Consider the following 16,163-nt stretch of genomic DNA (forward strand, 5'->3'; position numbering starts at 1 on the left):
TCTCTGCTACAAGCAGGAGGTCGTGTTCGCGAATGCGTGTAGGCTACTTCTTCAAGTTTAAGATGTTTCATGTCCTTATAGCAACACTTAAAAAGCATAATACTACTACTTTCTGTTAATACTAACATAACAACTTTACAGCCGTCAGTTCGATCTGTGACCCTAATGGAAGACTTCGGGTGTTTTAGAACAGGGTATTTAGGGGTTGTATTTGGACATGACAGGGATAAAAGATGGCTGTCTTATGGGTTGCTACTTAAATCATCAGGACAATGAGTACATACAGCCCTGATGATGGAGGCAGCAAGGACCTCTAAAGCTTTGGTCAACTTCTACCAGAGTACACGGCGTTACAACCCAGAAGACAGCCATCTTTGGATTCACCGCCGTGAAAACGTCAGATCGTAATATGACAACAGGAGACTGAAGAAAATCTCGCAATTTTTATGATGGCCAGAGAGCTACAGGACTATAAGGTAGTTATTATTTTTTTATTTAGTGTTCTGTCTGACGACAGGTCCATATGAACAGGATCCTTCCATCCTTTTCTCGGACTGGGACCTGTTCATATACGTTCTTGGCAGATGATCCAGAAGTGGTTTGCCATTGCCTTCTTCTGTGTGTGAATGGAGTAATTGTTGGGATGCCACGGAGGAAAACTCCGTGTTGCCTAGACCACGGCCTTGCCCAACACAAGTTATAAATTCGGGCACCGCCGGGAATCGAACCCGAGACCCCCAGGATTACAAGGCCAGCGTTCTAACCGCTAGACCACCTCATCTTATTTTATTTAGTGTTCTGTGTGACGACAGGTCCATATGAACAGGATCCTTCCATCCTTTTCTCGGACTGGGACCTGTTCATATACGTTCTTGGCAGATGATCCAGAAGTGGTTTGCCATTGCCTTCTTCTGTGTGTGAATGGAGTAATTGTTGGGACGCCACGGAGGAAAACTCCGTGTTGCCTAGACCACGGCCTTGCCCAACACAAGTTATAAATTCGGGCACCGCCGGGAATCGAACCCGAGACCCCAGGATTACAAGGCCAGCGTTCTAACCGCTGTAATTCAAAGGAGTCGTTTGTCTAGTCAGGAAACAGCTGTAAGGGAGATCTCTGTTTGCATTGCGTTACATCTCACTCATGAGCGACCAGTAGGGCAAGTGTAAAACATTTAGCGATACGCGCTCTCTGTTTCCTCAACGACCTGACCACTATCCTTCTTATATCGTTAAGAAGTGGACTATTGTCGTCTGTATAATGTACGTACCAGGGTAACTACGGATGTTATAACGATCGGGATTCTGATGATGATAAGCTGATTGTTATTCTGTTCAGCTTCTGGGAAGAAATTCAAAGAAACCGTTACTTAGCCGAGAAATGTGAGTTTTTGAAGCCTTCAACCGCCTTCTTGATTCGCTGTTATGATCTCTGTACACACTAAAGTTTTAACATGTTTGTACAGGAATGGAAATGCATCCCAGTGTCACATCACCGCGTCGAATCTGACCCAACTTCTCACAGCGTGTGCTTGTATGTTCGTATGTATGTTTGTACGTCTGGCAGAGTGATTCATTATTGCCTTTCATACATTTGAGGATTGCCAATATATCCATAAATAAATATAACGAATTGTAAATATTCGTTGGTCTGGAAACTTATCCATTTTGAATATATATTTTTTTTAAATCTTGTCCGTCTAATCACAATAAATTCTTATTAAATATTAAAATATTACAATAATTAACATTTAAAATATTTAAATATTAAATTATGTTCTTTTATCGAAATATTCGATTTACATTAGACCATCATTTTTCATGTTTCACGACATGTTTCAGTTCCTAAAAGAACTATCTTCAGGTGTATATAATTATATAAAGATTCAAGTCAATAATAACTTAAATACAATTTCTATATATTATTTTAGCGTACATTTTTATCAGATAAAAAAAATGATGATTTAATGTAAATCGAATATTTCGATAAAGAACATCATTTGATATATTTTAAATATTTTAAATGTTAATTATTGTAATATTTTAATATTTAATAAGAATTTATTGTGATTAGACGGACAAGATTTAAAAAATATATATTTATTATATCACAATATGACGCAACTTTACCATCTTATCCATTTTGGTTTGCACGCCTTTAAAATTAAAATGTTTTGCGAATTTCTTGTAAAAGTAAGCATGTCGAATCTCGACGTAGCCAACTTCCATACACAAGCAGTCAGTTACTTTCAGGTTGTGCAAATAATTATGAGCCAATTGCTCAGTTAGTATAATGACTGGCTACGACCTGGTCGACTTGTGTTCGATCCCCGACGAGGGCAAAGGATTTTTCCTCTAGCCTCTGTGTCCATACCTGCCCAGGGGCCCACCAACCCCCCTGTCTGTTGGGTGCCTGGGGTAAAGGGCGGTTCGGCGTGATGCTAACCACTCACCCCATCTAGTGTCGAGGTCGAAAATGAACAGGAGTTGTAAATCCTCTCCCTCCAAGCGTCTCAATGGCGTTTAGCAGGACATCTTTGCTTCCTAGCTGAGCGACTACTAGCTTGTTAAGGATGACTGTACTCAGTGGACTTAGTTATAGATGCAGAGTTCTTCTTGTAAAGCTAATTGTCGCACAGCTAGTCAATGTTATCGCCTTTTATGAAACCAAAAGTTCATTGCCACTAACCCCAATTCAGTTCCAGATTAATTTGGTCCACACCTTTATATTGTTTCTGTAAGATCCATTTTAATATTATCTATCCATATATTCAGGTGTATATGTAAAATTATAACATTGCACCGTTTCGGAAGCCTCAGACCTTAACCAGGTCAGCTTTATAATACGATGGATAAGTCCATGTCTCGTACATGGGAGGTTTTTAGGCGACTATAACATCGCGTTCTGTAAAAGAATCGAGTTAACTCTAGATGTAGCCTGTTGACAGAAGAGAACGGACGTCTTTGAACCAGCAGAAAGTATCCAGAAAATCAACTAATAAGTGTCATTATACTCATTATCTTCAGGGTAAACTTCGGTGTTGATAACCGAAGTCATTTGTTCCTGAAATGTTGTCGCACTGAATGAAAAGCACGAAAAATCTTCACTCCACTCGAATGCGTGTTCTCCGCTGATGGAAGTCCACACGTTCGGTTCAAAGCAAGAGTACAGAACGTCTACAGACGTTAATAGGACTTCAGTCGCGCAAAAAGATGATGGATATTCCACACTAGATTTGTGCGAGTAATGAATAGCACATTAATGCTATTAAGTAGGTTCTGAGGAATGGTAAGGGAAAAAAAAGTAGCTAAGTGCGTCGTAAATTTCAGCGTATTAAACGTAATCGTTGCTCGGTCATTACCCACTTCTACACTGACATGTTTGTTCTTTAGGCGAAAGCTTACCATCAGCTTCTACGTCAGTGATTTCCGTATTGCTCGCTTCACCAACACGAAAAATCCGTCTGATTTTAATGTATATATGCGCAATATTTGAATAAAGGTTTCCTTAGATATTTTCCATCGTATAGTAAAATAATTAAATAGAAAACGACGTTTCGGAGATAGGGCTCTAGCTCCGTCTTCAGGTACCTACTCTGTTGGGCCCAATAGATAGAGCTAATCCCTAATACCTGAAGACGGAGAAAGAGCCGCATCTCCGAAACGTCGATTTCTATTTTATTATTTTACTAGACGATAGAAAATATCCAAGGAAATGTTTATTCAAATAACTCACCATCGTCACGAAATTTTAGATTTGATATGCGCAATATTTGTTCCAGGTTTCCATTCCTGTGGGATGGCTGGTTTTTCTGATTTTTGGAGTCCTTCATCTTAATCTATTTCCACCATGTTTCAGAAACTTGCTGTGTGTTACTTCGATGTCCGGATTTTTCCGATTTATCTTACCTCGAAGAAGTATATATTTTGTTAAAATTAAATTATTTGGTTATTCCGTCAAATCACAATGTATTTAAATAAGATAATTAAAATAATTAAAATATCATTCTGTGTTCCATATAGATTAATCGATTTAAAATTGGAACAGTTTACAACATGTTTCGGTTTTATTAAACCATCATCAGGTGTAAAATTATATTAAATTTAAAATTCAATTACAATTTTTTACAATTTTTCGTAGTGTATCATCAACTTTATTGTTTGATCCATTATATGAAAATATGTGGACACAACCTCTAAAAACTACACTACGAAAAATTGTAAAAAATTGTAATTGAGTTTTAAATTTAATATAATTTTACACCTGATGATGGTTTAATAAAACCGAAACATGTTGTAAACTGTTCCAATTGTAAATCGATTATTCGATATGGAACAAAGAATGATATTTTAATTATTTTAATTACCTTATTTAAATACATTGTGATTTGACGGAATAACCAAATAATTTAATTTTAATTTAATAAATCACAATATGACGCAACTACACTATCTTATATATTTCTTATTTTATTGGTTCCATAGTTGATATATTTCGATTTCTATATCATTTATAATTTAACATTCTTAGGTTTCTTATCCATTGTCTGTTTATTATGTTTCATGCTCCTTAAAAGATCGCGCTGTTTTTAAGGTTATCCCTGACATCTGTATTAAGTTTATTAAAGAGTTTAAAGTAAATTGTCTGTGATCCTACTAAATCTCTTTCCAAATATTTTAAACATTTTTCGAAATTTTATTGGACAACTTTCCAAGCTGATTCTTTTTCTGCATTTTGTTAAATTTGAGTAAATGTTTTTCTCTTATTTCTTGTTTCCTACAACAACTAATCCCAAAATCGTGGCTAATTTATCTTTAACCTCTCTTGACATCTCTTGTAAATGATACCGACTTTAATATTATCCACCGTTTTGTCTTGGTCATATCAAGTGGTCTCTTAGGTTCGGTTTTCTGTCTAAAATACGTAAGAATTGTTCATCTCCTTCTGACAACACAGAAACGTTTCGTATTTTAACTGCAGGGCCACAGAACAGTCTGAACGGTTTCCCACTACTCATTAATTAGAAGCCATTTCAAATGTTAATAATGCATTTGACGACTTTGAAGTCCAAAATCATTCTTTCATTACGGTTTATTTCAATTGACAATAGAAGATCTGCCTATAGAAGAGACTTGCCTAAATATTAACCCATATGCCAATTGGAGCAGCACAGGGTTTCAACTTAAAAACACCAAAAAAATTTCAAGAAATTTATTACAGATAGGCTAAAAGTAACTTACCCTCATTTAGTCTTAATCTGATTATATTATACAGAAAATAGTTACTGAATAGTGAGATTTCAACGGTGGTGTGTGTGAATATAAATGTTCTGTAGTCTCGTAAAAATTTAAGGACGTTTTAGAGGTACTTATTCTCTCCATTATCAGGCTGATATGGAAGCCCTGATAATTAATGCATTAAGCACTTCTGAAACGTCGTTTTGTTTATACGACGTTGCAAGGCGCAAAATCCCTTAAGACAATCCTCTTCAATCAATGAATTGTTCTTATTTTCAAGTGGAAATCATAAAAACTCTGAGTGCTTATGATAAATGTTATTACGTAATTAATATTTTACGATTCATCTCTCGTAAGTTCAGATGTTTTTCTCAAAAGTCTGTTTTGTTCTCAGACACCCCAATTAGTTTATGAAATTATTTCCTGTAAGTTCTTTTCGAAATATTAAACTGTGTAAACATGGCTCAGGTATTAACTTATCACACGGTAAATTTTATTTCTGTGTGTTTCGTTTTATTTCGAAAATATTTTGTGAACCCCCCTCCACCGATATCCTAGTTAACGGAGCTCTGGGTTTAATCTCTTTATTATCTGTGGGACGTAGTGAAATTTTCTTTACAAGAATCGCCCTAACCGTTCGAAATGCTTCACGCTTCAGTTACTGAAACCCCCGCCGAGCGCTGATCGCTGCTTCCACAAAGCGCTGAACCGCATAACAAGACGTTAAATCAATTGTTTGCTGGAGCCACGGATATCATCAACCAAGATTACACCGTCACAACGCTTTGCCACGCCTGCCAATCTGTCTGTTATTAATAAACAATTCCTGTGGCCAATGGCCGTATCGCTCAATGGCAAACAACGCTAATACTTTGTGAATTATTTGGTGAAATTAGACAGTTGAGTCAAATTCCCACGTTTCTGATATTTTATAGGTAAAGCTTAAGTATTACATGTACCTGGAATTAAGTCAGGATGTGTTTGGTGTCACTGTAACACATAGCGACCGTGTAAAGACTAAGTTCTAGCCTCCCGTTTGTCAGCAGTAAAATGAAGTTTCCGAAAAATGTGTGCATACGTCATATGTTTATTACATCAAAATAGTATAGTATAGTCAGCTCAGTAGTTTTTAGCCGGTGGAGAAGCTAGCGGAGCTGGCGGACGGGCCTAGTCTGTGTGGCACGGTCAGCTTATTTCTTTTGTTTGGGCGTTCAGTCCGAGACTCGCTCCTAGCCTTCCACTTGAAAATTCCACCGGCCAAAAACTACTGCCTCGACTATTACTACAGCTAATTAAGTGTAGAGTTGTGTTGTTTAAAGTGAATTGGTGTTTTTAGGACAGCGATTAGTTGTTGTTAATCGTGATACATCGTGTTCATAAGTTTGCAAATCACGTTACAACGTTGGCATCACTGCGAACAAGGTAGTCGCTTGTTCGTGTTTGTGTCCGACAATCAGACGTCGTAAATAAAGTGTAGTGGCCAGTGTTTACGCGAGAGTCTAGCGATGTTGTGTAAGTATTCTGTAGGAACATAGAAGCCGCGCTTATAGACAACAGCTTTCAGTGCTTTTGCGTAGTAGTTGGATGCTAGATATCGATCGTTTGATTTCAATTAAAACATTGTTTGATTTAAGGTGAAATGAACTGAATTGGAAAGTGGTAGATTTGACATTACGTTTAAAATAACGTGTGTAGGATGATACAGAATTGGTTTTTAAAATTTCGGGGTATGAATACCGTTATGCATCTCTGCTCTCAGCACTACAGAGACGATGATAGTGATGATTATAATGATAATGAAGATGATAAGTCATTTTTTTCATGCAGAACTTTGGCTTTCGGGGATTAGTCAAAACACTGAATTCTGAATGCTATTCAGTGTTTCGGCTAACATTCTAGTTGACATCTTCAGGGTGAATGTATTTGTAGGGCGTTTTTTGGAAACGAGTTTTTACGTTTGGATGAAACAGGACTCTGAGGTCGAGGAAAAGACATCGATAATTTTGAAGGGAACTGAGTCTAGGCGGGACGTAAAAATATCTTTTTCACTTGGTCAAAATGGGACATTTAATAGATCGAATTTCTGAAATGGTGAGATTTCGGGTTTTTCCGGCTGCTAGTATCAAGTTCAATGTATTCTGTGATGATGCGTCGTATAGACCGGTAGAAGTTTACTGGTAATTCAAACGTGTTTCCTGCCTCCATCATCAGGGCGATAATCAATCGTCTTTGACTTGCGCACTGCAACGAACCAGGTAAAGCTCTGTCTGTTGTTGTCCCCCGTATCCAATCGCTTTACTTTTACGACGTTAAATATCCTGCCTGCTGTGGTCTTGGTGGCGATAGATTCCAAGTGCCGCCGACCTTGAGAGTAACGGTCTGGTTCTCCTTCGACGACTGTGACATCTTCCTTCTCCTTTGCGTGATACACAAGCAGGAAGACTTTTAAAGAAAAGCATAGCTGAGGACAGCCTTAACTACTCTTGATAAATGTTATAAATTTCTACTAATGAGGGTGACAGACTTAGAGGCCGCTTTGTAGTAATTTCTTTTCAACGCTTACAGTCATCTCCCCCTTCAAGAGCCCACGCCCAAATACATCTTCTGGAATCTCGTTACACAGACACACAAAGTCGTCTCTGGTTTGTTTAACAATACTGACAGTACCTCAGATCACATGGAGGCAGAAGACAGGTTGAATAAAGAATAAGTATTTAGAAAGAAGCCACGGTGGTTAGAACGCTGGCCTTGTAATCCTGGGGTCTCGGGTTCGATTGCCGGCGGTGCCCGAATTTATAACTTGTGTTGGGCAAGGCCGTGGTCTAGGCAACACGGAGTTTTCCTCCAGGGGCTTCCCCGGTTTCTCCGTGGCATTCACACACAGAAGAAGGCAATGGCAAACCACTTCTGGATCATCTGTCAAGAACGTATATGAACAGGTCCCAGTCCGAGAAAAGGATGGAAGGATCCTGTTGATATGGACCTGTCGTCAGACAGAACACTAAATAATAATAAGATGAGGTGGTCTAGCGGTTAGAACGCTGGCCTTGTAATCCCGGGGTCTCGGGTTCGATTCCCTGCGGTGCCCGAATTTATAACTTGTGTTGGGCAAGGACGTGGTCTAGGCAACACAGAGTTTTCCTCCGTGGCATCCCAACAATTACTCCATTCACACACAGAAGAAGGCAATGGCAAACCACTTCTGGATCATATGCCAAGAACGTATATGAACAGGTCCCAGTCCGAGAAAAGGATGGAAGGATCCTGTTCATATGGACCTGTCGTCAGACAGAACACTAAATAAAATAAATAAAGAATAAGTATTTAGAAAGAGCGTGGAGTAAGTGGTCATGGTCTGATTTATGATCCGATCTTGGTATTTGCCTGGAGGGAATGAGGGAAACAACTATGAGACTTGGTCTTAATAGTCGGTCTCCTGGCCGAGATTTTAACCCGGGAAATGGACTCGCTAATCACTCGACAACGACGTTCGATGTAAGTGAGATTTCTGATGATTATGAAGCAGCAAGCAACTTTGATACGTCCGTCTGTACGAAACTACAGATGACCGTCGTCTTCGATATGGGTTATTATATTTGCGTTAAATCAGCGTTGTCATGTCTCGGTTGGTGAAGGCTTCAGAAATGGAGCGTGGCTTTGAATACATTACGGACAGCCGCGAAATTATATTTCAATGTTGGTTGTGGGTATTAACCGTAAACGGATTAAAAATCTATAACATTCCTTTGATAATCAGCTGGTACATAATTTAAAGAGGCATTGTCATTTTCAGTAGCTGCTAGTCGCTCAGCTATTAAATAAATTGTCCGAATTTAAACCAAGTTTCATTACCGTGTTCACAAAATCTCTGCATTTGTTCCTACTCTGAGCCATATAAATAAAATCCATACCATTATACGTGATGTTTTAAAATTAATTTTAATATTATCTTGTCACATAGGCTTACGCTGAGATCAACAAAATCACCTGTTTCTTTCAGGGTTTTGATTAAAGTTTTCTGTGTATCTTCGTATGCCCTTTGCATATTAGCATACCACCTTGGTTCCACGTCCCCGATGACGTGTTATTCCCGAGAAAATGGACCCTGATACCCACTTGGTGGACCCCACAGCCGATCTGACCGCGAGACACTATAATCCTTGAGATATCACTGCTCGTTAATATGTGGGGTTTGGGTATAAATCACGGAGTGTCCCGTTATCCTGTTTTGTCAGTTGTCCTGGTTCTTGCCCCCTCCAATGTCCAAATACGAGGTGCGATCGGAAAGTTTCAAGACTGCGCGTATAAAAACCCGTACACTTATCTCAGGTATTAAATTCATCCATCACCCTCGAAGTAGTTCCCCTGGGAGTGAACACAACGATCCCAGCGCCGCTGCCAAGCCTGCAAGCATCCCTGGAAATCTTTCTTTGTCAGCCTGTCAAGCACCATCTGCGATTCTGCCTGAATCTCTTCTATCGTCTCAAATCTCCTTCCCTTTAGCTGAATTTTCATCTTTGGGAAGAGGAAGAAGTCACACGGAGCTTAGAAAGGAAGTTGGGGTCGGTTCTTGCAAGATCTTTGAGCTCCTGACAAACGAGAAGTCAAGTCGATTCTGCTTCTGGTCCTCAGACAGGATGCGTCGCATGTGGAGTTCTTCCTTTAGAATCAGCTGACAGGTCCCATAGCCTATCCCAACAATGTCGCACAAGTCGTTGATGGTACGACGTCGATCTTCGTAACATTTTCGGGCGTTGTGCTCGAAGATGGTGGTCCAGAACGCTCGTCATCATCGACAGAGGTTCGGCCATTTTTAAAACGTGAATGCCACACAAAAGTTTGCGGATTCCCCAAATGCTTGCTTTAGCATTTCATAGGTTTCCGTATCCGTTTTGGCGAGTCTTTGGCAAAATTTGATGCACACGCCATTCCGAAATCGCAGGAGGGTCGGTGTAATGCACTACCAAAACGCCCGTAACTAAGAAACAAATGCTAATTCGATGATGCCGGCTGGCACACTGATTCACTATGAATGTAGGCCGCACCCCCTAGCGGCAGAAGCTCGTACTACATCCGGTTCGCCCTCTATTGACACAGTCTGGAAACTTTCCGATCGCACCTCGTACATCCTTCATCACTAGTTTTTCTGCAACGATAAATGACCATGCACCAAACCGCCTGGGATGGTTTGTCATTTGGTGGGGGGTTAAAAGAAGAATTTTTAAAAGTCGTTACAATTTAAAAAATAGAGAGAGAAGAACGCCATATTCGTACATTGAACTGTATTCCTTTTCAAGTTTTCAGCAAAATTTGAATCCCCATAAAAATAAATAACTTTATTATTATTATTTATTTGACTGCAAATGGGTTTTTACCCGGTGGCAGTGGTCCTACAATAAGACACAACAAAACATAAGACAACAAAAACAATAAGAAACAACAGAACAATGAGACAGAACAAAACAATAAGACACAAAAATCATAAGACAACAAAAACAATAAGAAACAAGAGAACAATGAAACAGAACAAAACAATAACACAAAAAACATAAGACAACACAAACAATAACAATAAGAAACAACAGAACAATGAGACACAACAAAACAGTAAGACAAAAAGACATAAGACACAACAAAACAATAAGACAACAAAACAATGAGACACAAAAAACATAAGGCACAACAAGAACAGTAAGACACAACAAAGCAATGAGACACAACAATACAGTAAGACAAAAAGACATGACACAACAAAAACAATGAGACACAAAAAACATAAGGCACAACAAGAACAGTAAGACACAACAAAGCAATGAGACACAACAATACAGTAAGACAAAAAGACATGACACAACAAAAACAATGAGACACAAAAAGCATAAGGCACAACAAGAACAATAAGACACAACAAAACAACACACCACACTCAAAATAAAACAGCTCATAATATTACAAAACCGTATAACCTAAAGTACATAACTTAAAAATTAATACCAACTAGACATAAGTCAGTAACAGTAATGAATCACACGTTTCATCAGGACCTTCTCTTCACTTCACTACACTTATGAAACCTTCCCATCCTCACCCCAATTTACCCCCCTTCACTGCACCCACCCATCTATTCCCTTTACTTCACCTCATTTATCACTTTCCTAACCTTCTTCCTAAAACTACGAATGGCTGTTCTGTTGTAGACCGAGAGCTTAAACCGTAGCCTCTCTGACGAGTCTTAGCTCAGATAAAAGTAACTTTTGTTGACAGGTTTCTACTTAAACAAATTAATTGGATTTACGAGTACTGACTTCGTCGGATAAGACCTCGACGTTAATTCCACATTCGTTTCCATCTGTAAATTTATTTGGTAAAGGCCTGTACTTCTCTTAATTAGTCCGAGCAAAGGGGCAACGGCCGAATTCGCTCATGAAACACCGGGCTTTTGCTGCCTAATGACTCATGTAATGCTCGTTAAGTCTTGTCCGTTCAGAATGAAGAATTGAACCTGTCAAGCAAGACCAATGTCTGGAAAATGCATTTTCGATTGCTACGCAAAATCACATTTAATTGGCGATGAAATGTTAACGTCACTGTAGTGCGAATACCATATTCATCATTGATATTATGGTAAACTGGTAATTTATTTTTATAAATCAGATAAATAATTAGTTAATCATTGTTTAGTTATTTATTGACTTTTTGGTTGGTTAGACGATCAGTAAGTGATTCAGAGATGTTTAGTCAATAACTAGTCAGCTACTCAATGCTCTACAACAGTGGTATTCAACCTTTTTTGTTCGCGTACCCCCAGATATAATTTCTCTTAAATTTTGTAGCCCCAAATTTGTTGGTGTATAATTCAAGTTATACATAGTATATAATCTACATCTAAAATAAATAAATAAATAAATTACATTACTGATTATTCAGTGTTTATCATAAAATAATTTTTTTTTAAAATTTCACGTACCCCCTAAGATGTCTTCGCGTACCCCCAGATATAATTTCTCTTCAACTTTGTAACCCCAAAGTTGTTGGTGTACAATTAAAGTTATACGTAGTATATAATCTACATATAAAATAAATTAAATAAATTACATTACTGATTATTCAGTGTTTATCATAAAATAATTGTTTTTTTTATATTTCACGTACCCCAAAGATATCTTCGCGTACCCCCAGATATAATTTCTCTTCAATTTTGTACCCCCAAAGTTGTTGGTGTATAATTCAAGTTATACATATTATATAATCTACATCTAAAATAAATTAAATAAATTACATTACTGATTATTCAGTGTTTATCATAAAATAATATATATTTTTTTAAATTCCACGTACTCCCGGGGGTACGCGTACCCCAGGTTGAATACCACTGTTCTACAACATCGAAGAAATATTACGTAGGTCCTGTGTTAGTGAAGTAGCTGACAACATACAAACGCCTGTCATAACGACGAGGTATTAACAATCGAGATAATCGAGTTATCGATACGCTCCTTTGAATATTGCAGGTTATGTAATGGTGTTGTACAACACGAATTTCCAAGGTATGTTGAAGGATACTGAAGTTGAAATGTTATTCATACCACCATTAAGTGGTTCTGAAAGCAGTTATAATGTTGTAGTATTTATGAGGTTTATTTAAACCGAAATTCCAGTACGTTCTAGCTGTCGTGTTTGCAGCCCTGACTCTTTTGAGAAGACCGTCTGAATTATAAACCACAGAACTAGCACTGAAAATTCTGTAACTGGAAATTTTTTTACGTGGACTGGAGAAAGATTTCAAACCTTCACACAGATTTATTTAAAATAATCGGCTGTTGTACAGACTTCCGGTATTTAAATTCGTACATTAGCACATTTGTGATTGTTTAAATGTAGATTAGTTTATATTTATGTGTTTAAATGTATACGTTTAGATGCATGTATTTGTGAAAATGTTTGTATGTAGACTATGTTCGTAGTCTGGTAGAAGTTTACCGACGTTTCAGAGGTTCTTGCTGCCTCCAGATTGCTCTGCCGATTGAGACATGCATCTCTGAAACGTCGATAAACTTCTACCAGACTACGCAGTGAAACAATCCAGAAGACAGCCATCTTAATGTGTGGATTTTTACGCATTTATGACAAATGTATCTCAAAGAAATAGGGCGATGGGATTGGTTTCATCTGGCAAAGTAGAGATCAGTGACGGGTTCCTGAGGGCACAGTATGGCACGACTAGGTTCCATAAGGGGCTAGAAACGTTTAACTACGTGAACAATTAACAACTCCATTAATGTAACGAGAAATACGAGGGTGGTTTTGTCATTTGTTATGGAGAACGTAAACATTTTTACAGAATATGAAAATTTTCGATGCTGGACATTTCCCGGCTTACAGACTTCCTGTGTCTCGAAGTTTTTTTTTATAATTGTGGATATTAAATATGAATTTTGAAGGACTTACTCATGTTCTATCGATGGTTCTGCCCCTATCTTCGCTTCAGAGACTGAAGAAAACCATGTAAATTTTTAGAAAGAAGGTATTCGGACTTCAAAGCTGAAACTGTTACCACTCAGCTGAGTGTGTTGGTGGTTATGATCTGCAGATAATATTATTTATAAAAGAAGGTAACTTGATACGATGAATCATTAAGGGCACTTGTTGCTACGATATAATTAGTTTTTTCGGAGATAAGACCTTGAAGCATCTCAGTAAACATGTATTTGTAGTTTAAACACTTTGAGTGTGATAAGACGTCAGTTACTGATATCAAGCTAAAATGTTTCTCTCATTCACCATTCTAATACGGATAGGTTTTCTGATGAAACGTACGAAGTAAATATTTAACATTTTTGAATAGTTTATCAATATATAAATTCTGTTCCGTCAGTTTTCAGCACCAATGATACTGTTTCCTCTCACAGTTTCTAAGACCGCCATGTTAGTACTGTTAAAATATCAAGATCGGGATTTTAACTATGATATTCACACAGATTTTAATTAAATACGGTCTATTAAAGTAACTCCAAGCAGCAGAATAGACATTCTCAAACGTTTAACTAGAAATTTTATAATCTTGAAGATTTCTGTCTTCATACTCACCACTGTGAAAACATCCAAACATACTTTTATAATCTTGTTTAAACTGGTCTGTTTATTTGTCAATTTTAATCTAATTCAAACAATCATACACCATTTCTTTAAAACCATTTTAATATTATCTTCCTTTCCTTGCCTAGTTTTTCCAAGTGGTCCTTTTATTTAAGCTTTGACAATAAAATGTTTTACGTATTTGTCGTCTCTTCCATGCGTGCTACATAATCCACGCTTCTGATCCTCATTTGTTTTATGGCCATAGTAAAATTTGACGAAACGTTGGAATTATTAACATCGCAAAAAATAATTTATATTTTTGGAAGGTTCCTGCAGTTTTTAATACAAGGCCCGATGAACCTGTTTTCCACGAAATGTTGAATAAATGACGGTTACTTATAATTACGTGCTTAAAAAAACGTATTTTTACAACCCATGTGAAATCGTTTCAAGCAAGAACAGCTGTAAATCAGACTTCCTGATAACATCCGTTTATTATAAAAGAAAAGAAAACTAATTAGGCTTATATTCATAAGTAGCCGACAAAGTTCCGAAATGGAGTCGTAAACATTCATGGCTATAAAGTTGGTAGTTGACACTTTAACTCGAGTAAATACTGCTGATTAATTTATAGGCATACTCGGAATACAAGTATTGCCACCTGTCGTTCAGTAAAGTACTTAATAAAAACCTAACCACATTTGGCAATGCCCAGGTTCCTTGGAAAATATTCAACAAATCTCAAGTTACATCCTAAATTAACTTACACCATCTGGCACTGAAAAATTATATTATTTCCTCTATAACTAAATATAATCTTTATTCTGTATCTACATTCTGTTCCTTTCTGAACGTCATTATATTTCAGATTAAGGGAGTTTAATTAATTCTAACCAGTAAAATGTCCCGGAGTCCACCATAACCCCCATTCGATTTATAAATTCAATTCTGAAATTGAATAAAAATTTCCTTGGATATTATCCATCGTCTAGTAAATATAAAACATAAAACGACGTTTCGGAGATGGGACTCTATCTCCGTCTTAAGGTTCCTACACATTTGGGCCCACTAGATAGAGCTAATCCCTATCTCCGGAGATAGGGATTATTCGACGGAGATAGGGATTAGCTCTATCTAGTGGGCCCAACTGTGTAGGAACCTGAAGACGGAGATAGAGTCCCATCTCCGAAACGTCGTTTTACGTTTTATATTTACTAGACGATGGATAATATCCAAGAAAGGTCCGGAGATAGGGGTTAGCTCTATCTAGTGGGCCCAACTTTGTAGGAACCTGAAGACGGAGATAGAGTCCCATCTCCGAAACGTCGTTTTACGTTTTATATTTACTAGACGATGGATAATATCCAAGAAAGGTCCGGAGATAGGGATTAGCTCTATCTAGTGGGCCCAACTTTGTAGGAACCTGAAGACGCAGATAGAGTCCCATCTCCGAAACGTCGTTTTACGTTTTATATTTACTAGACGATGGATAATATCCAAGGAAATTTTTATTCGACGGAGATAGGGATTAGCTCTATCTACTGGGCCCAACTGTGTAGGAACCTGAAGACGGAGATAGAGTCCCATCTCCGAAACGTCGTTTTACGTTTTATATTTACTAGACGATGGATAATATCCAAGGAAATTTTTATTCGACGGAGATAGGGATTAGCTCTATCTACTGGGCCCAACTGTGTAGGAACCTGAAGACGGAGATAGAGTCCCATCTCCGAAACGTCGTTTTACGTTTTATATTTACTAGACGATGGATAATATCCAAGGAAATTTTTATTCGACGGAGATAGGGATTAGCTCTATCTAGTGGGCCCAACTTTGTAGGAACCTGAAGA

General features: G+C 37.7%; 1 protein-coding gene across 2 annotated transcripts in view; it reads left to right on the plus strand.

Moving 5' to 3' along the window:
- Nucleotides 1-16,163, plus strand: part of sha (shavenoid) — a 170,122-nt gene that overhangs the window by 44,544 nt on the left and 109,415 nt on the right. Inside the window, exon 1 of one of the 2 annotated variants that reach the window (XM_022078873.2) lies at nucleotides 6,649-6,747. The exons of the other annotated variant lie outside the window; for it this stretch is intronic. The gene's annotated coding sequence lies outside the window, so the exon portion shown is untranslated. Of the gene's footprint in view, nucleotides 1-6,648; nucleotides 6,748-16,163 lie in introns of those variants that run through there. 2 annotated transcript variants of the gene reach the window in all.

Source organism: Zootermopsis nevadensis, unplaced genomic scaffold (genome assembly GCF_977971745.1).
Source record: "Zootermopsis nevadensis isolate Lab colony 2312 unplaced genomic scaffold, Znev_1.0 Znev_ptg000016l, whole genome shotgun sequence".
Lineage (NCBI taxonomy): Eukaryota > Metazoa > Arthropoda > Insecta > Blattodea > Termopsidae > Zootermopsis > Zootermopsis nevadensis.